Here is a 17479-nt window from a genome sequence, read left to right as displayed (position 1 = left end):
TCCTCCCCTTTAGGTTTCGGACTCCTGGTTTTCTGTTTTTTGTGATGATTCTGTGGTTCTTTAGCACCGGGACGCCCCTTTGCTGGGGCAGCTGTTTTGCGCTTTACCAAAACATAACATAACATAACTTGAGAAACCCGAGAAGTGAGCAACTGAATATTGGTGTTGATCTGGCCCAATTGCTCATTCGTCTTTTTATGGGCTTCCTCCAGCGAGACCCTTCATCTCCCAAAGTTCACCTAAAATTTGATGTAGAATCTCCTCGATCGGAGTTGCCTGAGCCAGATGCGTTGAAGGTATTTGAGAAGGAACTGCTGCCGGTGCCTGTGAAAAAGAAAGCCCCTCAAGAGGATTCCTACTCATCCCTTGGAGATTCCCGGATATCTTCTGTGGAGTTATGGCATGCAGAGAGTTGGCCAGAGCTGCTGGGGTGTGATGCAGGTTTTCCAAGCCCTTAGTGGTGTCACACATCTTGCTTTGTCCATTTGTGGAATCTGAAGCTTCTTTTTGCGGTCCCTTAACGCCAGTCACCGAAAACATGGGATAAGCAAGCAGCGCCTTAGATATCGCTGCATTGCCCATTGAGGCTATATGGAGGGCACTATCCCTGTTAGGTAGCACCAGAGAGTTGTTGTCTAGGGCCTGTTCTTGCCCACCACCTCCTATACCAGATAAATCAAGAGACAGTTCTGGCATAGTGGGACAGCAGAGCTCAGCCCTGTTCGAACCTTCTACAGAGACTGCATGGTCTTTCAATGCTACTAAGTCTTGAAAATTCATCTCCTGAGACAGATAGACTGCGGCTCCTCCTCCAGGGTCCTAACTCCCTGCAGTACGATGGATGCTGTATGGTTGCGGATTTTGGTCGCTCACGTTCTTGCTGAGGCATCAAATAAAAGTCGCTTTATTGGACCCAGGGGGAGGCAGTGCCTGCAGTGCTTGTTGCTTGGTGTGGTGGGGAGAATGCCAGGGTGGCGTGAGGGGTCACAAGTCGCATTTGTTGCTACACGGACCGCCTCCACAACACGCTACTGACACCCTCCAGCTGAGGGGGTGCCTAGTGCACCCACCTAAGCCACTCCAACACCCCACCATCATGAGACTTGCTGTAGAGCTAAACGTAACTAAAAGTTCTGCCCTGGTGCACTAAGATGTCCATGCATGGCTGCTCCCCACTAATTTGGACAGAATCTGCCTATGTTACCTTAAGTCCTCATACACCTCGGTCAGCACTGAGGGAAACAAACTATTTAGGTTGCATAGATGGTGGAACTGTTAAACGCTAAGGTTCCCGCTCTCCTGTTGGCACATAAAGTGGAGTGTCCCCTAATGTCTTCCCACTCACGCAAGCCTCTTTTACACCAAGATTGCACAGAGTCACTGTGATGGAGCAAGGACTCGTGGAAAAGAGACTTGCTCAAAAGCAATCCACTTGTTTAACTCACTAACAAGTTTTTAATGTTGTTTTGTGGAAAACTAATGCGCACCACATAAACGTGCGAGTTAGTGAAGCTTGCATATGTGTATAATAACGCGGATAACAATGAGGAAGGACTAATACCGTTTTAACGGGAAATCTGTTTTGCGCATGCGTCAACTGCATCTACGAGGGATGACGTATTAATGCTTGGAGGGAATTTCTTGCGCATGAGCAGAAACTTTAAAAATGGAGTCTTGAAGGCTCACATGCATGGCACCTACTTAGCTGAAATGAAAACAAGGTATTTTACTGATGCTAATGTGGGGAAAAGTTTTAATAAATAAAATGGGATAGAGTAGAAGTGGGTGGTATACAGTGCAACCACTTTATTTGAGAAACGAATATTTGTCTTCTGACCTTTATCATTAGTGCGTATTTGGGCCTTACTCACATAACTGAACTAAGCTGAGTCGCATGAAGTTTGCGCATGTCCACTGAAAGGGAGTCCGGAATAGTGACTGAGAAGTTGAATGCAAGACAAAGGACAAGTGTTACACCCTGGGAACGGACGGTGAAGAGTTCAACGATGAAGAGTTTTATTCAAAATGTTATTATATTGTTTCAAAGTGAAATGTAAAAGAGTATGAAAACCCAATTTATGAATAAAAATTAAGGGGGCGGGTTTATGAACAATGGTTTAACTGAATTGTGTGACATGTAAGCATGGTGTGATGAAGACCCCCTTTGCCTGACCAATCATCTTTCGTATTTTCCCCGATATTGAAACTTTAATAGGTGGGAAATGGAAACCGAAGATATAATTAAGATAGCTTTAGTTAGTTAGTTAGCAGCTCTGAGAGCAAAATGAGCTGAATGCTTGGGGAGATGTTGACGGTGATGCTGATGAAGAACTGAAGAAGTGCAGAGCTGGGTGTAGGGAGCTGATTGCAGAATCCGAAGCAGAACTTTCTATCCTAGTTTAATTGGGTTAGATCTGAAGACTTGCGGAAGAATCTCGAGGAGGAAGAGAGTGTCAGAGAGGGGTGCGGCGCAATCGTCGGTATTCTAGAGAGGTCTACTATCCTGTCCTGATTCCTCTCCTGAAGTCTTTGTCCCCTGCCCTATCTCAGGGGACCCTTACCAGCCCTTTGGCCAGAGGGTTGGTCTTCCACACCATCCTTGGTAAATATTATTTCTCGTTATTTGCAAATGTTCTTTTCTCTCTCTCCTCTCCCTTTCTAAGCATTGATTATTGTGAGTCCGATGCAAATGCATGTTGTTTTATTAATCACATTTTCTCTCCCATGGATGATGGTGACTGCACTGTATATTTGAGATGGTTCACATGCACTTGAATGTAGATAAACCTTTGAAATCCTAAAGGAGTTTGTGGTTATTTCATTAAAGTATAAGTAAGTTAGTTTAAAGATATTCTTACCATCAACTAATGGTCCATCGACCAGAGGAAATAACTTTTTGATCCGTGAAGGGTTAGCTAAGGGTGAACAGAACTAATCCTAAATGCTGTGAAATTTATAAACTTTGACAAACCAGCGGTTTTACGCGCTGTGAGTTTTTATGGGCCCAGGTGACTATATGGTAGTGGAGTATCTGTTGAGGCTGAACCGCTGGATCAACTGCATCATAAACTTTACAATAAATTTCATGCGTGCCGTAAATCTTGTGTTTCTTTCCCTGGTGCCACTGTTGTGTTTGTAATTGCTGATTGCTGGTGGCTTGATTGGGGCTGGAGACATTAGTGGCAACAGTTTTAGTAGCAGTTTTTGACAGAGGCAGGAGCCACGTAAGCACCCGTCACGCTCTGTGGCTGAGACTGCTTCCGGGAGGACTGAGGGCATTTCCATGATGGCGGGTGTCTAACACTCTGCACCGAGCTGCGTCTCATTGTCCACCGCTCCTGATCAGACTGTTTTCACGCCACAACATTGTAAAAGGAATTCACGCCCATAGCTGCCAAGGTTTCAGATTGTTATGCAAGGCATTTTCATAATTTCAGTGTAATTATGAGTAACATTTCAATGACTATGAGTGACACTTTCTCGCAGGCAAAATTCAAGCAATAAAGATCATGCAGTGGGCCAGTTAACAGAGGCCGTAAAAAAACAGCCCACAGGCCACCCCAAGACACCGGCCCATAGCCCAATGCCCAACTGCCAGCCTTCCCAATCCAGCCCTGATTCCTGCCTGCCCCCTTGAGTAATGGGGAGAAGTGTCTCAATATTTGGACTTGACACTCTGGACCAGGAACTTTTTTCCAGGTGTAGCAGTGCTGGACTCTTGTTGACTCTTGAAGACGAAGGGGTCTATTTGCATTAAACTTACACCCACTTGACATAAGCGTATTGCTGTGATGTGAAGGTACAAAAGTGCCCCAAACACTCCCATGAACATTTTTTTTTACATGTGAAGAAAGGTAAAAGTAAACGCAGTGGCATAACTTAATTTGAGGGGGCCCCCCAGCAAGGTACATGGAGGAACCCCTGCTCCGGATTCAATCAGGAGCTCTATGTTCAGAGTACTGTGCTGAGGGGGGGGGGCCTGCAGCCCAGGGGTCCCCGTTGCACCGCAGGGGCATGTGCTACGCCACTGAGTAAACGTGGCCTTCCTTGCTTTCTCGCCTGTGTACTTCTCCCCTGCCCACTCTACATTGCTTTTCCTCCACATCCCGACCTATGTTTATTCCCTGCACACATGCCCTCCTCTCTTGCTCTTTGCTTCTCTTTCCAATCCCCACCCTCTGTGTCGTGTTACTCTATCCCCCCGACCCTTCTTCTCCCTCGTGTGTTGCTTCTCCTTCCCACCCCTGCCCTCTGTGTAGCTTGCATCCCCCCTACCTTGGCCCTCCTTGTCGTTCCCCCAACCTCCTGTCCTTCAGAAAGAAAACAAAAAAAATGTATTCTACTTATTTTTTTATTTACTGATCTAACTCAATAAATAAAATATTGCTCAAGTCTTTTTGTAGACTCTCACATGCACGGTGAGCACGTTTACAAAATGACAGCACCACCATGTCACACCACATTTTTTTCTTTAGTCATGTTGCAAAGCATCAGGGATACTGTACATCATGGCTAAAAATCGTTGACAAGGCCAATAGGTTAAGCAAGAATTGGCATAGCCAATAGGTCTCGCCTTTGGGAACTTATAAGTGTTTAGTTTTCCAGCACAATATCCTTGGTGCAACAACATCAACTGCTATGCCAATGCTTGTTGTGTTTCTTAAGGACTGGCGTACTCACTGCTCTGTGTGTGTTCCTGATCAGCAGCTCATGGTTCAACACAGGGGCAACGTCTTTGGGCTGTCTGTCTTGAGATTCACTAAATAGCTTTGGACTGCGCCCCTCCCCAGACCACAGAGCCATGGGCCTGGGTTTCAAAACCGTTCACAAAGCCTAGGCCTCAGTGATCATGCATAGCTGCTTCTGCGTGCTGGGCTCACAAAAAAAGGCAATACCAGCGAAAACTGCAGTTTAGTTAATTCGGGCATGGGTGCCTGTCTGTAAAACCATGCAGGGGATATTCCTGCCCCTGTACAAGGTTGAGAGAGCAACAATGTCCCTCAGTTATTGGACATAGCATGGTTGGCGGCTGCAGTGAATGCTAACAAGGGGCAGAAACACTGGTTTCACTGAAGAACCAGTTAATCTGCAGAACTGCAGTAAAAGCCACAAAGGCCTTAAATACGTCAGACCAGTCCTAAATTGATGCCGTTGTTGCCGGTGGGGCCCACCAACACTTATTTTTGGGCACAGGCACATTTCTTTCCTCTTCAGACTTTGAGCTACAACAAGGGAGAAAATCACAAAAGGGGGAAAGGAGGAGGAGGAAGAGAAAGGCGAAAAACAATGACAAAGGGAAAAAGGTGGGATGAAAAAGAAAGTGCAGGAGTGAGTTGGAGGGGTAAGGAGTGTCTGGTGGTGGATTAAAGATGCATGAGGGTTAATCAAGACTAAGCAGCCATGCTATTTAGCACCACAACCTTCTGCAGTGCCGGTGATAGCTGAGCAAACGTTTGGGCTGTTACACTTCTACAAATTAAGCACTCGTCAGACCATGACCTACACTACACGTGGGTCTGGATTCTGGTCCTTCAAAATAGCAGCAACCCGATAAACGCCGAGGTACAAACCAAATACCTCCAAACAAGCTACCTTGTGTGCACGGTGACTCAGCTTTGGGGACATCAGGTCGAGCGCCTCACATTAAAGGTTCCCCTTTTGAAACACCAAGCTACATGGGGCTCACCACTTCCTCGTGTTTACTTGTACTTGCTGGATGTCAAAAAGCTGCTGTTCAAAAGCTGACATAGGAGCGTTTACAAAAGCAGACAAGCATTGGCATAGCCAATAGGTCTCGCCTTTGGGACCTTATAAGTGTTTAGCCATGCAACAGTTGCATAACTAAATACTTATAAGGTCCCAAAAGCGGGACCTATTGGCTATGCAAAGCGGCCGTGAAAGTGAAACTGATCGCGATCACGATCAAACATCAAAGCGGCCGTGAAAGTTAAAGTAATCGCGATAAAGCGCGGCGCGCGCGCCCGCACACATGCACTGTAGCTCTAGGCTGGCCTGGTAGCACTTTTTGGAGCCCTCTCAATAAGTCTCGCCAGACCAGCGCATGCGCTGGGTCAGGTGAGACCTAAAAAACGAGCTCTTTACAAGAGATCCACAATGGTTTACAAACTGAAATAAATTTATTTTACCCTGCCTTCTACACTGTACAGCGCCTCGCACATTTATGGGGTTGAAGCATTGCTCTGCTAATATTTGCAGAGACTCGGGCCATTGTGTTATACAAGGCCAATAATAACAAGCATTGGCATAGCCAATAGGTCTTGCCTTTGGGACCTTATAAGTGTTTAGCCATGCAACAGTTGCATAACTAAATACTTATAAGGTCCCAAAAGCGAGACCTATAAAAGTGAAAGTGATCGCGATCACGATCAAACATCAAAGCGGCCGTGAAAGTGAAAGTAATCGCGGTAAAGCACGGCGCACGCGCCCGCGCACATGCACTGTAGCTCTAGGCTGGCCTGGTAGCACTTTTTGGAGCCCTCTCAATAAGTCTCGCCAGACCAGCGCATGCGCTGGGTCAGGCGAGACCTAAAAATGTCTTCTCATAAAAAAGAGCGATATGTTGGGGGCCTGCCAAATATTGGAAATTGAGCTATGCCCATTGTGATAGTGTGTTCTCTTAAAAGAACCTCTAGAAGGGGGGGTGTTAAATCTCTTGTTGCAGCATCTTCTCCCCCTTTCTCATTTGCCTAATTGATTATATCGGAATGTATCTTATCTTTGTGTATTCCATTGTTGGTTCTGTCGCATCAGCTTTCAGTGTTCCCGTTTCTCAAATACGTCATTTAATGTAGCTTTGTTTTGGGGTAGCCAATAAGCGAAACCCCTGTTTATGTGGCCTGAAAGAAGTCAGCTGGCTGCAGTTTTAACACGGTTTGTGCGACCCAGATGTGAAGAGAATACAGGCACAAACATTTGCATCAGTAATTTAGGAAAACCTCAAATGCGGACGTAGTGTGGGCACAGTCAACAATACTGCGAAAACTAGAGTAATTGTGTGCATGTAAATCATCTCCTTCGTGAAAGGGAAAACATGCAGACTGCTCTTTGGTCTCTTAAGGTCCAGTGCTACATACGTCCCTACCTGTCATTTGAAGTTTTACTAATTTGGAGTAAAATTTTTAAATCAATACACATTATTTTTATGTAAAACAGGATAAAGCGAGCAGGAACACTTAAAAGATTTAAAATAATAGATTTCAGAAATCCAGAAGTTTAATAACGTGCAAACATGCAGCAGCTTTCTTCATGAAACATTAGCCAAGGTTAATTTGAGTGAATTAGAAATCACAAAGACATTTAATACAAAGAAACAACAGTTTGATAGAGAAGTCGATGTGTTCCGCACGTATTTGCGTATATAAATACGCAATATTTGGAGACTCGGTCCATTGTGTTATACAAGGCCAATAATAAAAATGTCTTCTCATAAAAATGAGCGATGCAAAATAAAGGAGCAGTTAAAATACACAGCGCTTGCTGGAAATACACAGCCCGTGAGTGGTCCGCGTGTGAGAGAGAGAGAGGGAGCAGGAGGTGAGCCCACGAGTGGCGCGCGCACGCTTGGGAGAGCAGTCTGCTCATTTTCAAGCACTGCACTCGTGCTTGTGGCGCGTCGCTGCTCGCTCCCGCAAGGTGGATGCCGCCACAAGCACGAGTGTGTGCTTGAAAATGAGCAGAGCGACGGCTAAAGGCCCTTCTAAGCAGCGCATGCGGGCTGCGTAGGCGATACCTAAAAAGCAAGACCTATTGGCTTTACAAATGCTTACTCTCCTTGGCCACTGCCTTTTCAAGAAAAAAGGTTTGATTATAACCTCAAGGTGGCTGTAAATAAGTGAAAAAAAATCAAACTATCAAAATAATGGTCCAATAAAAAAAAAACGGTAAATTAAATTTGCAAGGGCACATTCCAGTCTGGCGCCTCGTGAACTGTTGCCCCCAAAATGGCTATTTGAAAGTGCGCACATTGCAGAATTTAAAAAAAATATGATATTCCCACTCTGGAAAATTTTAAGAAGAGGGGTGAGTTTGAGGGCGCGCGTGTTGGGTTTACCTGCATTCCAGAAGCGGGGATGCCTATTTTTGACTACCCGTTCAAAGGCGGGATACAACCGAGTGGCTGAATTCCTGATTTCGAAAACGTGAACTGTCTGTTATCGTGACTTGCCAGTTTACCCAGCATGCTGTAATCCTAGAAAAAACCAAACATTTTCCTTCTCCTGTGTGTCAACAGAGGGGGTGCTGGAAAAAGGCTCAGGCTGATCTCTGTGCCCGGCCCCTGGCTCTTCCTATGCAACAAGCAAGCATGACTTCATGCTAATCTCTCGTGGAATCCGCTGAGAGCTGCCCGGCGCTCGCTGACACCTTAACAATTTTCCGAGGCAAGATGTCTGCAAACACTTGCGTCTCGCGCGCCAACACGCATAACAGAAATAAAAGAGACAAGTGCGCGCATACCCTCCGTTCCGCTCGGGGGCAACAACACGCTGGGACGTTTGTGGTCCAGACGCTTCCAGTGGAAAATATTCAATCCATCCTCGTGTGCTGCAGCGACACCCAGAGCCCGGGCCTGGAATATCTTAACTAGGCGTGTATTTAGGCCTGTGTTTACATGGTGGTCTGCCGCCCGTCAGTCTCTGTATGTGACCTCATCCGTCTGTCCATCCTTATACTCATTCCATGCCAATCTATGTTTATCGATCCATCAAACAAAACTTTTGTTAAGGGGCATTATGGTTCGTGATTATATTCAAATACCAACCTGTGTTATGAAATTGAAAGTCTCTGTAATTTACCAATTACAATTAGCTGCAGAACTATACACACCTCTCAGTGCATTCTTCATTACCTCACAAGTGACATTACAAATGACATCATTGATAACTACATTTACCAATCACAACATTGATGAAGTTGCACAGTTCAGTTTGCACAAGGCATCACCTGCAGCAGTGCAGAGTTTAAAAAAACATATTAACTGCTCGGACCCAAAGTTCTTCTTATTAGCCGACCGCTGGTGCTGCCGAATGCCGGAGTTGCCAAATACCATGGCGGTCTTGATCCACATCATGCCTCTTTCTTCCTCCACCCTACACTTCCGGTCTCTTTATCTCACTTTTGCAGGATCTTTTTCATCACTGCCTTCGGTGACAGTCCTTCAAAAAGGGCTCCATGGCTCTGCCCCTCCTCCCTTTTCCAAAGCATGGTGAGTGTCTGTCAGACGGAGCAATGGTCAGCCTAACAGTCACTATATCAGGGTCTAGCAGCCAGGCTCTTTGAATGTACTTATTAGCAGGCATCTGGCAGCCTAAGCCAAACTTTGCTGGGCTGAATGTTTCACAGCCAGAGGGCGTGACATCATCAGCGCGACAAAGCCTTCTGAGATCCTACCCCTCGTGACAAGGGAGAACATCCCTGATAGAATCAGACCTGAGCGCTTCAGGCTTAAGCCCTCAAGTGACCAGGGCTGACTGTGTATCGGTGATGCCTCGTCACAGAGTGGGGTGGGATCAGCAAGCCTCTGTGACCCCGCCCCATTCTGTGTGGAGTTAGGGATTACCAAGTTACAGAGGCCTTTCTGCACCTCCCTTCTGCTACCCAATGTCAGAGTGGCTGATGAGGGGGTGATACCCCAAAACTAGTCCCAGGATGCTTGTTTCCGGTCCAGGGAGGACCTGGCTTGGCAGTTCACGCTGGACTGTTCCCATAAGGAGCAGGGTCATGACTGATTTGCATATGGCTGGGTGCAAACTGGGATGGCATGGTGGGCAAAAAACTATGGATTAAACCCAGATCTATTGCCTGTGGTGAATGTTTCACATCCAGAGGGCATGACATCATCAGCACGGCAAAGCCTTGTGAGGTCCTCCTCTTCATGACAAGGGGCAACATCACTGATAGAACCAGACCTGGGAGCTTCAGGTTTAAGCCCTGAAGTGCCATGGGGGACTGCATATCAGTGATAATTTGTCACCGAGCACCCTGCCCCTCCATGTCACCGACCCAGATCAAGGACCTCAAGACCTGGCTCTTCGAATTATCCTACACCCAGAGGGACCATCAGCCCCCCCCACTCCAGTGCTTTGAGACCCCAGCCACGCTTTACAAGCCCCTGATATATTGATTGACTGACCGAGTTGGTAGGATCAGCAAGCCTCAGTGACCCTGCCCCCACTCTGTGAGGAGTTAGGGATTGCAGAGTTACAGAGGCCTTTCTGAATCTCTCTCCTGCTACCCGACGTCAGCCTGACTGATGAGTGGTGATGCCCCAGAACCAGTCCCAGGATTCTTGTTTCCAGTCCAGGGAGGACCTGGCTTGGCATTTCGGGCTGGAATGTTCCCATGAGGAGCAGGGTCAAGACTGATTTGCATTCGGCTGGGTCGAAACTGGAATGGCATGGGGAGCACAAAAAACGATGAATTCAACCCAGGTCAGTTCTGTTTACGGGTGGTGAATGTTTGCATTGTTCAGCATTCCATCAATCTTCTTGTCTTTTTGCTTTTGTCACCCGATGGCACTGCCACATCCTGATAAGTGCTTGTTGAATGCTGAATGCATGTGTGTATGAATGTTTGTGTATCTGTATGCATGCTGTGAATGGGTGTGTGCATATCTATTTGTGAATTGTGGCTGTTTGTGCGCCCACTTGTAAATGGATGGGTGTGAATGTGGATGCGTGTGAGTATATCTGGTTTTGTGTGTGGATCAGTGGAAGAGAGAGTGCCTGTGTGGGCCCGCTTGACTACTCATGTACAATACGGACTGCAACTGACTGCATTGTCACTGTTTACTTACTTTTCTCTTTCTCCCTTTTCTTCCACTCTCGCTTGCTGCAGGTTAAAGTCTGGAAATGAAAAATAGGTTCAAGAGCCCCAAAATGAGGGCAGGCGCCCCAACACCTGCAACCACTGGCACACACTGAGCACTGCATTTAGCAACAGATACAGCTCTTTCCCTGTCTGTCTTACAGGGAACTCCAAAGCTCATGCACTACCTGTGTATAGCTATGGTGTGGCATAACTGCCAGAGCTACTGACTTTGGAACTGGGGAACCAAGTTCGAGTCTGGGCGTTGGCTCGACATACTGTGATTCTGCGCAAATCACTAATTTCCCCGTGCCTACCAAAGATTAATGTGTCCTTCTGTAATGTAACTGGTGCTCATGTAAAGTTCTCCAATACCTTCAGGTCTAGTTCACGTTATATAAAACTGCAAAAAAAGATAAAAAATAGAATAGGGCCATTGTAAATACATGTACCTGGGTTAAGTACAGTATATGTGAGTGTACGGAAGAACCCACTGTATTCAGATTAAGAGTGGCCCCACTGAAGATGGGCAACTTGACAAACTTTGCATTTGCAGTACAGTTTGCTAACATTACTGAGTTTTCCAAATGTCTGTACAAGGACTGAAAAGTTTTAGCAGGAGATTTTTCTTGCAAACGCTTTTTGCGACCAACTTCTGCGGACTGTGTGTTTTTTGGGGGAAATGTCTCCAGTGAAGCTTTTTTGAGGTTCCTCTTAAGAGCTGCTCGGAGTGGTATCGCTCGGTGGGAGGGGGGGGGGGGGTTCTCTTTTGGACAACTACGAGTGAGCAGCTGTTCCCAGACTTGACATTACCAGGTCTGGCGCAAGCATGCCTGGTTTCAACGTATGCGGACCCATCACCTGGTAAAACCCCAGCTGGAGATGTACAGGAGCAGCAGGAAGGTGCACAACCAGACCCCCACCCACACTTGTCAGCACCTCACACTCTTCAGCACCACAGGGCAAGCAGCCAATGCTCCCCGCAGCCACTCCAAAGATTGACATGGCCACAGACAGCCTCACCACGCCTGCCCTCTCGCCCTGACTCACACTGACCCCACCACTGCCTATAACTTCCTACTCTAGGCAGGTGGTAAATGGGGAAGTTAAAGCACCTGGGACTGGGCACAACTTATGCAGAAGAATCAGTTAGTTCATTGTCCACCTTGTTATTCCCCATTCTATGGAGTTTACCACCTGGTGTCCTTTAACTCGCTGGGGAATGCTGTCCGAAATTCTGAATTTCAGATCTGATATCTTCCTACACAGTTAATGGAGACTCTCGTAATAGGGCATTCATTAAAGTTTTCTGTTGGGATTTGTTATTTTTAAGGCCTCGTGAAGTTCATGAAAGTTGGAAAGCATAAAAAAAAGTTTACGAACTTGAGTAAGAAAAATATCACACCCGAGGATGCAGTTTCCTAATGCTAATTGACATTCAGGGTCCTCTTGAGCCCCCCCTCGCCCCCTCAGCCTGACCCAGTGCAGGTGCTCATTCTGGAACGCCTCCATCTGCTTCCATTTGCCACTGAGCTATGGAAAGTTGCTCAGTGCCACTTTCCTCTGCCAGCACCGGTGTATACATAGTAACTGAGTTTTAGGCCAAGGGGAGGGGTGCTGGGTATAGATAGTAGCGCGGGGGGCTATTTAAAACGTGGTGACCAGAATATACCAGAGAAACCCCCAGCAAACGCTCCATGAAGGAACTATTTATATGGAGTGCAATTCCTGCGGTAGGAGGGGGTCACCAGGACATGTTTTCCACGAATCGGAAAGACATCAGTCAAAAGGTTAGGGAGTAGTGTGTGTTCAACTGTAACAGGTGCAACAGGTGATTCAGAAAATCGGTGCTTAATTTGTGCTGGTGGCTGTAGGTGATGGGCACCAGCACTCATTTTTGAGGACTGGGACTTGTATGTCATCACCAGTTTTTGACCCACAACAAGAGAGAGAGAATGGCAGAAAAATGAAAAAAAGGAGGAAGAGAAACATAGGAAAACAGTGACAAAGGAAGAATCAGGAATACACTGTCCCATGTGTGTTACCATAGGTGACCGTGCTCAAGGGGTCCTTTTCTTAGTCTGCATAGCTTGATATTCAGCCTCACTGTGTTCTCTTTAGAGCACTAATGAGACAATAGTGAAGGGTGGTTGAAGAAAGGCATACGATGGGATGTAAACAAGGCCATCTTGGTATTCTGCAATCCCAGCATGTGTCAGCCCCAGTGGTGGGCTATATATTAACTTTCCGCCACTGCATTTATCTTTTGTTTATATAATGCTACAGACAGCTTTAGCTGTTTGATAGACCTCATGTTGCCAACACTTGGAAAAAATATAAAAAGTACCATAGAGAGTGGGATTTGTGTGAGCCCACTCCAGTCATTGGCTTTCATGGTTTAATAATGCTTGGATGAGCTGTCCATCATTTGTGGTACCATTGGTGACAGTGCTCAAGTGGTCCTTTTCTTAGTCTGCATAGCCTGTAATTCAGCCTCAATTGTGTGTTCTTTTGGTTTATTTAATTTAGTGTTTTGTTGACATTGTAATTGCTATTTTATAGCTTTTGTAGAGTTTGCACCATCCCCTGTTTTAATTGTAGGCTAATGTTCCTCACTAATCACTAAAGCAAGTTCATTTTTTTTTTACTATTTTATCTTCGAACGTACTACTGCATTAGTCTCTTTTACAAAATAAAGATGAGCACCGTACTCTCATAAGCTTTGTTACGGCTACTGAAACACTGGCTCCTGGTAAAACGTATCTTAAATGCAATATTTTGCTATTTAAGCCTTTAAAGTTGGCCAAATAGAATGTAGACTTCTTCTAACTCCTTTTCAAATTTTTTTTCTCGCTTTCAGGGTACATCCTAAAGCTGCTAACGTAGTCCAGAGAATAAAGGGTCCCAACACCAGGCGTCCATATGTTTGTAGCCAAGAGGTTGCTTCATAATTTTATTTTATTTGTAGGACAGCTGGCAATAAAACACACACAAAGGTGCTTTGACATTGCACGTTTAGAGAAAGCAGGACCTACTGGTTTTGCCAATGCAAGTTTCAGATGAATTAAGTTGCTTGTGTACTGGACATATATGAGTTAAAAAAGATGCACGCACAGTTTAAAGAAGAAACATATGTTGGCCAGAGGCAGGTGCACTGACATTTGTACACACGAGGACAGTGCTTCTGTGAATTCCTGACTTTCTCACAAATAGAAGTGCGCTCCTATGCAATCAGCCTGGCCTTCCCACTTCAATGCATAGTCTGACCAGGTGCAAGCATGGTGAAGGAGAAGACGCAAGGCAGAAAGGGAATCATTCCTGGCTGTCCTGCACGCTTTTCAATTGTTGCTCTTTGTTAAGCAATAGAAAGAGAAAAAGCATAAAAAATGCAATAGGCCTCGCCTTTTATTAAGTTAAAGCCATTTGCTTTGCTACACAATACCATTAGCAAAGCAAATGGCTTTAACTTAATCAAAGGCGAGACCTATTGCATTTTCAATGCTTGTCCACATATCGTGTTTCGCAGCCGCATCAATAAGATGTGGCCTAACGGCTAGAGCGTAAGACCTCGATGCTTGGTAACCAGGTTCGAGTCTCTGCGGCTCAACCTCTTGTGATTCTGGGCAAATCACTTCATCTCCTCACGCCTAACAAAACATGGATGTGCCCGTCTGAAACAGCTGGTGCTCGTGTAAAGCGCCCTGATACCTCCGGGTTGAGTTCGACCTATATAAACCTACAAGACAAAAACACGGCTCTGCGGATCTCACACGCCCTCACACGTGCACTCACTGTCACGGGCCTCAGAGATGCTCTCGTGCTCGTGGGGGATGCACTCTCCCCCCTCCATAAGTGCCCCTCGCTCCCAGAAGATTCACGCACTTCCTGCTGGTTGGCGAAGAGTGAGACACAAGCTCTCACGTGACAAAGACGGGGTATAGCGCCCACCAAGCGCATCTCGGGTTTAAACAAGCATCGTCATACAAATAGAACACGGTGACCAGTACGGGGTTGTTTGCTCTACCCCACGCCCCAGTGACACACTCAGGAGTGACACCCTCAGTAATGACACACCCAGTAATGACACACCCGGTAGTGATACATCCATGAGTAATAACCTCAGGAGAGACACAGGACTGACAAACTTAAGAGTGACACACTCTGGAGTGTAAGTACATGGGCCCCTGTCCCTGCAGGCTGGACTCATTAAGATGTGGCCTAACCGTTAGAGCGTACAACCTCGAAGCTGGGTAACCAGGTTCGAGTTTCTGCGGCTCAACCTCTTGTGACTCTGGGCAAATCACTTCATCTCCCCACGCCTAACCAAACATGGATGTGCCCATCTGGAACAGCTGGTGCTCGTGTAAAGCGCCATGATACCTCCGGGTCGAGTTCGAGCTATATAAAACTGCAAGACAAAAACACACGGCTCTGCGGATCTTACACGCCCTCACACATGCACTCACTGTCACGTGCCTCAGAGGTACTCTCATGCTCGTGGGGGATGCACTCTCTCCCCTCCATAAGTGCCTCTCTCTACCAGAAGGTTCACGCACTTCCTGCTGGTTGGCGAAGAGTGAGACACAAGCTCTCACGTGACAAGGTTGGGGTATAGCACCCACCAAGCGCCTCTCGGGTTTAAACAAGCATCAGCATACAAATAGAACATGGTGACCAGTACGGGGTTGTTTGCTCTCCCCCACGCCCCAGTAACACACTCAGGAGTGACACCCTCAGTAATGACACACCCAGTAGTGATACATCCAGGAGTGATAACCTCAGGAGAGACACACAGGTCTGACAAACTTAAGAGTGACACGCCCAGGAGTGACACACTCTGGAGTGAAAGTACATGGGCCCCTGTCTCTTCAGGCTGGACTCATTAAGATGTGGCCTAACGGTTAGAGCATATGTCCTCGAAGCTGGGTTACCAGGTTCGAGTCTCTGCGGCTGAACCTCTTGTGATTCTGGGCAAATCACTTCATCCCCCCACACCTAGCAAAACATGGATGTGCCCGTCTGCAACAGCTGGTGCTCGTGTATAGCGCCATGATACCTGCGGGTTGAGTTTGAGCTACATAAAATTGCAAGACAAAAACACGGCTCTGTGGATCTCACACGCCCTCACACGTGCACTCACTGTCACGTGCCTCAGAGGTACTCTCGTGCTCGTGGGGAATACACTCTCTCCCCTCCATAAGTGCCCCTCGCTCCCAGAAGATTCACGTTCTTCCTGCTAGTTGGCGAAGAGTGAGACACAAGCTCTCACGTGACAATGTCAGGGTATAGCGCCCACGGTTGTTAAAGTCACCAGAGAAGCCAGAGACACTTTTCCCTTTTAGAGCCGTCCCAGTTGGACTGGCTCGCCTGACTTCCTTTTGTGCTAAAAGGTGTCTTTACTTTATGGGGCCATGAGTTTGGCCCCATAAAGATAACAAATCTTTTACGCCAGCAGTAAGTCGGGGCAGCCAGTCCAACTGGGATGGCTCTAAAAGAGAAAAGTGTACGTCACTGGAAGCTCTTTTCCAATGGCTGGCCACCGTTTACCATAAACGGTGACGCCAGCCAATGGAAAAGAGGGGCGGGGTTTAAACCCCGCTAGTGAAAGCTACCCTACATCATTAAATCTCGCCAGCGAGACTGCGCCTGTCTGCACAGCCTACGCCAGGCGAGACCTATAAACTGTTCAGATGACAGATCCTTTGGGCGCCATCTTCTAAAAGTAAGCTTCCACGACCCACGTTGGTGGAGCTACAGGCATACTGATCTGAGCAAGCTCAGTGCCCTTCATACATTTTGGTGCTGGGATCCAGTGACTGACTAAGTATCTGGCACAGTTACGGATTGAGGCACCAAAGCAGTTGCACTCAATGCCAAGATCACCCATTACATGCAGACAGGGCCACTGGCAATATGGGATTCTCCTGCTGCTGCAATTTCCACGTAATTAAGGTTTTGCCACAAAATCCATCATCTGCTAATTCTCAACACACTGACTAATGACAGTCCATCACATGGTGGCGCTCTCGGTCTAATTTTGCGATGAGCACAACAACTGTGTTTAATATTTAAATATACCTTAAAAATTAATGATGGGGCGTGGCTAAGATGGCGGAGTGAACGGACGCACTTCGTTCGACCTCCGTTCCCGCCGTGCCCATAGCATTGACACAGCGCCCACACCTTCTTCAAATAGGCACCGGAGGCTCCCCCCTACTGTGGGGCGCCGGTGACACTGCAGAGTTGTACGCAAACGAAACTTGATCCCGCCTTCCGGTGCTCGGAGCTCAGGGGCCTGGGTCTCCCGCGAGCGGCCATCTTGCATTGCCAAGGGGAGCGAGAGGTTCCTGGCCGAACGACAGGAGCAGCGTTCAGGCCCACATTGGCACATCGGCTCGAAAATCCAGCTTGAAACCGCTTGCATCATTCCTGGGGACTCGGCGGTTCCGATATGAGGAGGTGGCGCCGTCTCGAGGGTGGGAGATCGTGGTGAGGGCCTGGGCCCGGACTGGCTGAGGATTGCGCAGTGGGATTGCTGCTGGGCCTGTAGTGAGGAACTCAGAAGCCATATCTAGAACACAGCCCCCGGCGCTTAGCAGCGCGATCGCCGGGGTGCCAAGAACCTGGCCGAGACCTACGCCGTCCTGGGGGACAT

This window comes from Triturus cristatus, chromosome 12, assembly GCF_964204655.1.
Source record: "Triturus cristatus chromosome 12, aTriCri1.1, whole genome shotgun sequence".
Classification (NCBI taxonomy): Eukaryota; Metazoa; Chordata; class Amphibia; order Caudata; family Salamandridae; genus Triturus; species Triturus cristatus.
The sequence above is the reverse complement of the archived record's forward strand: the minus strand, read 5'-3'. Positions refer to the sequence as shown.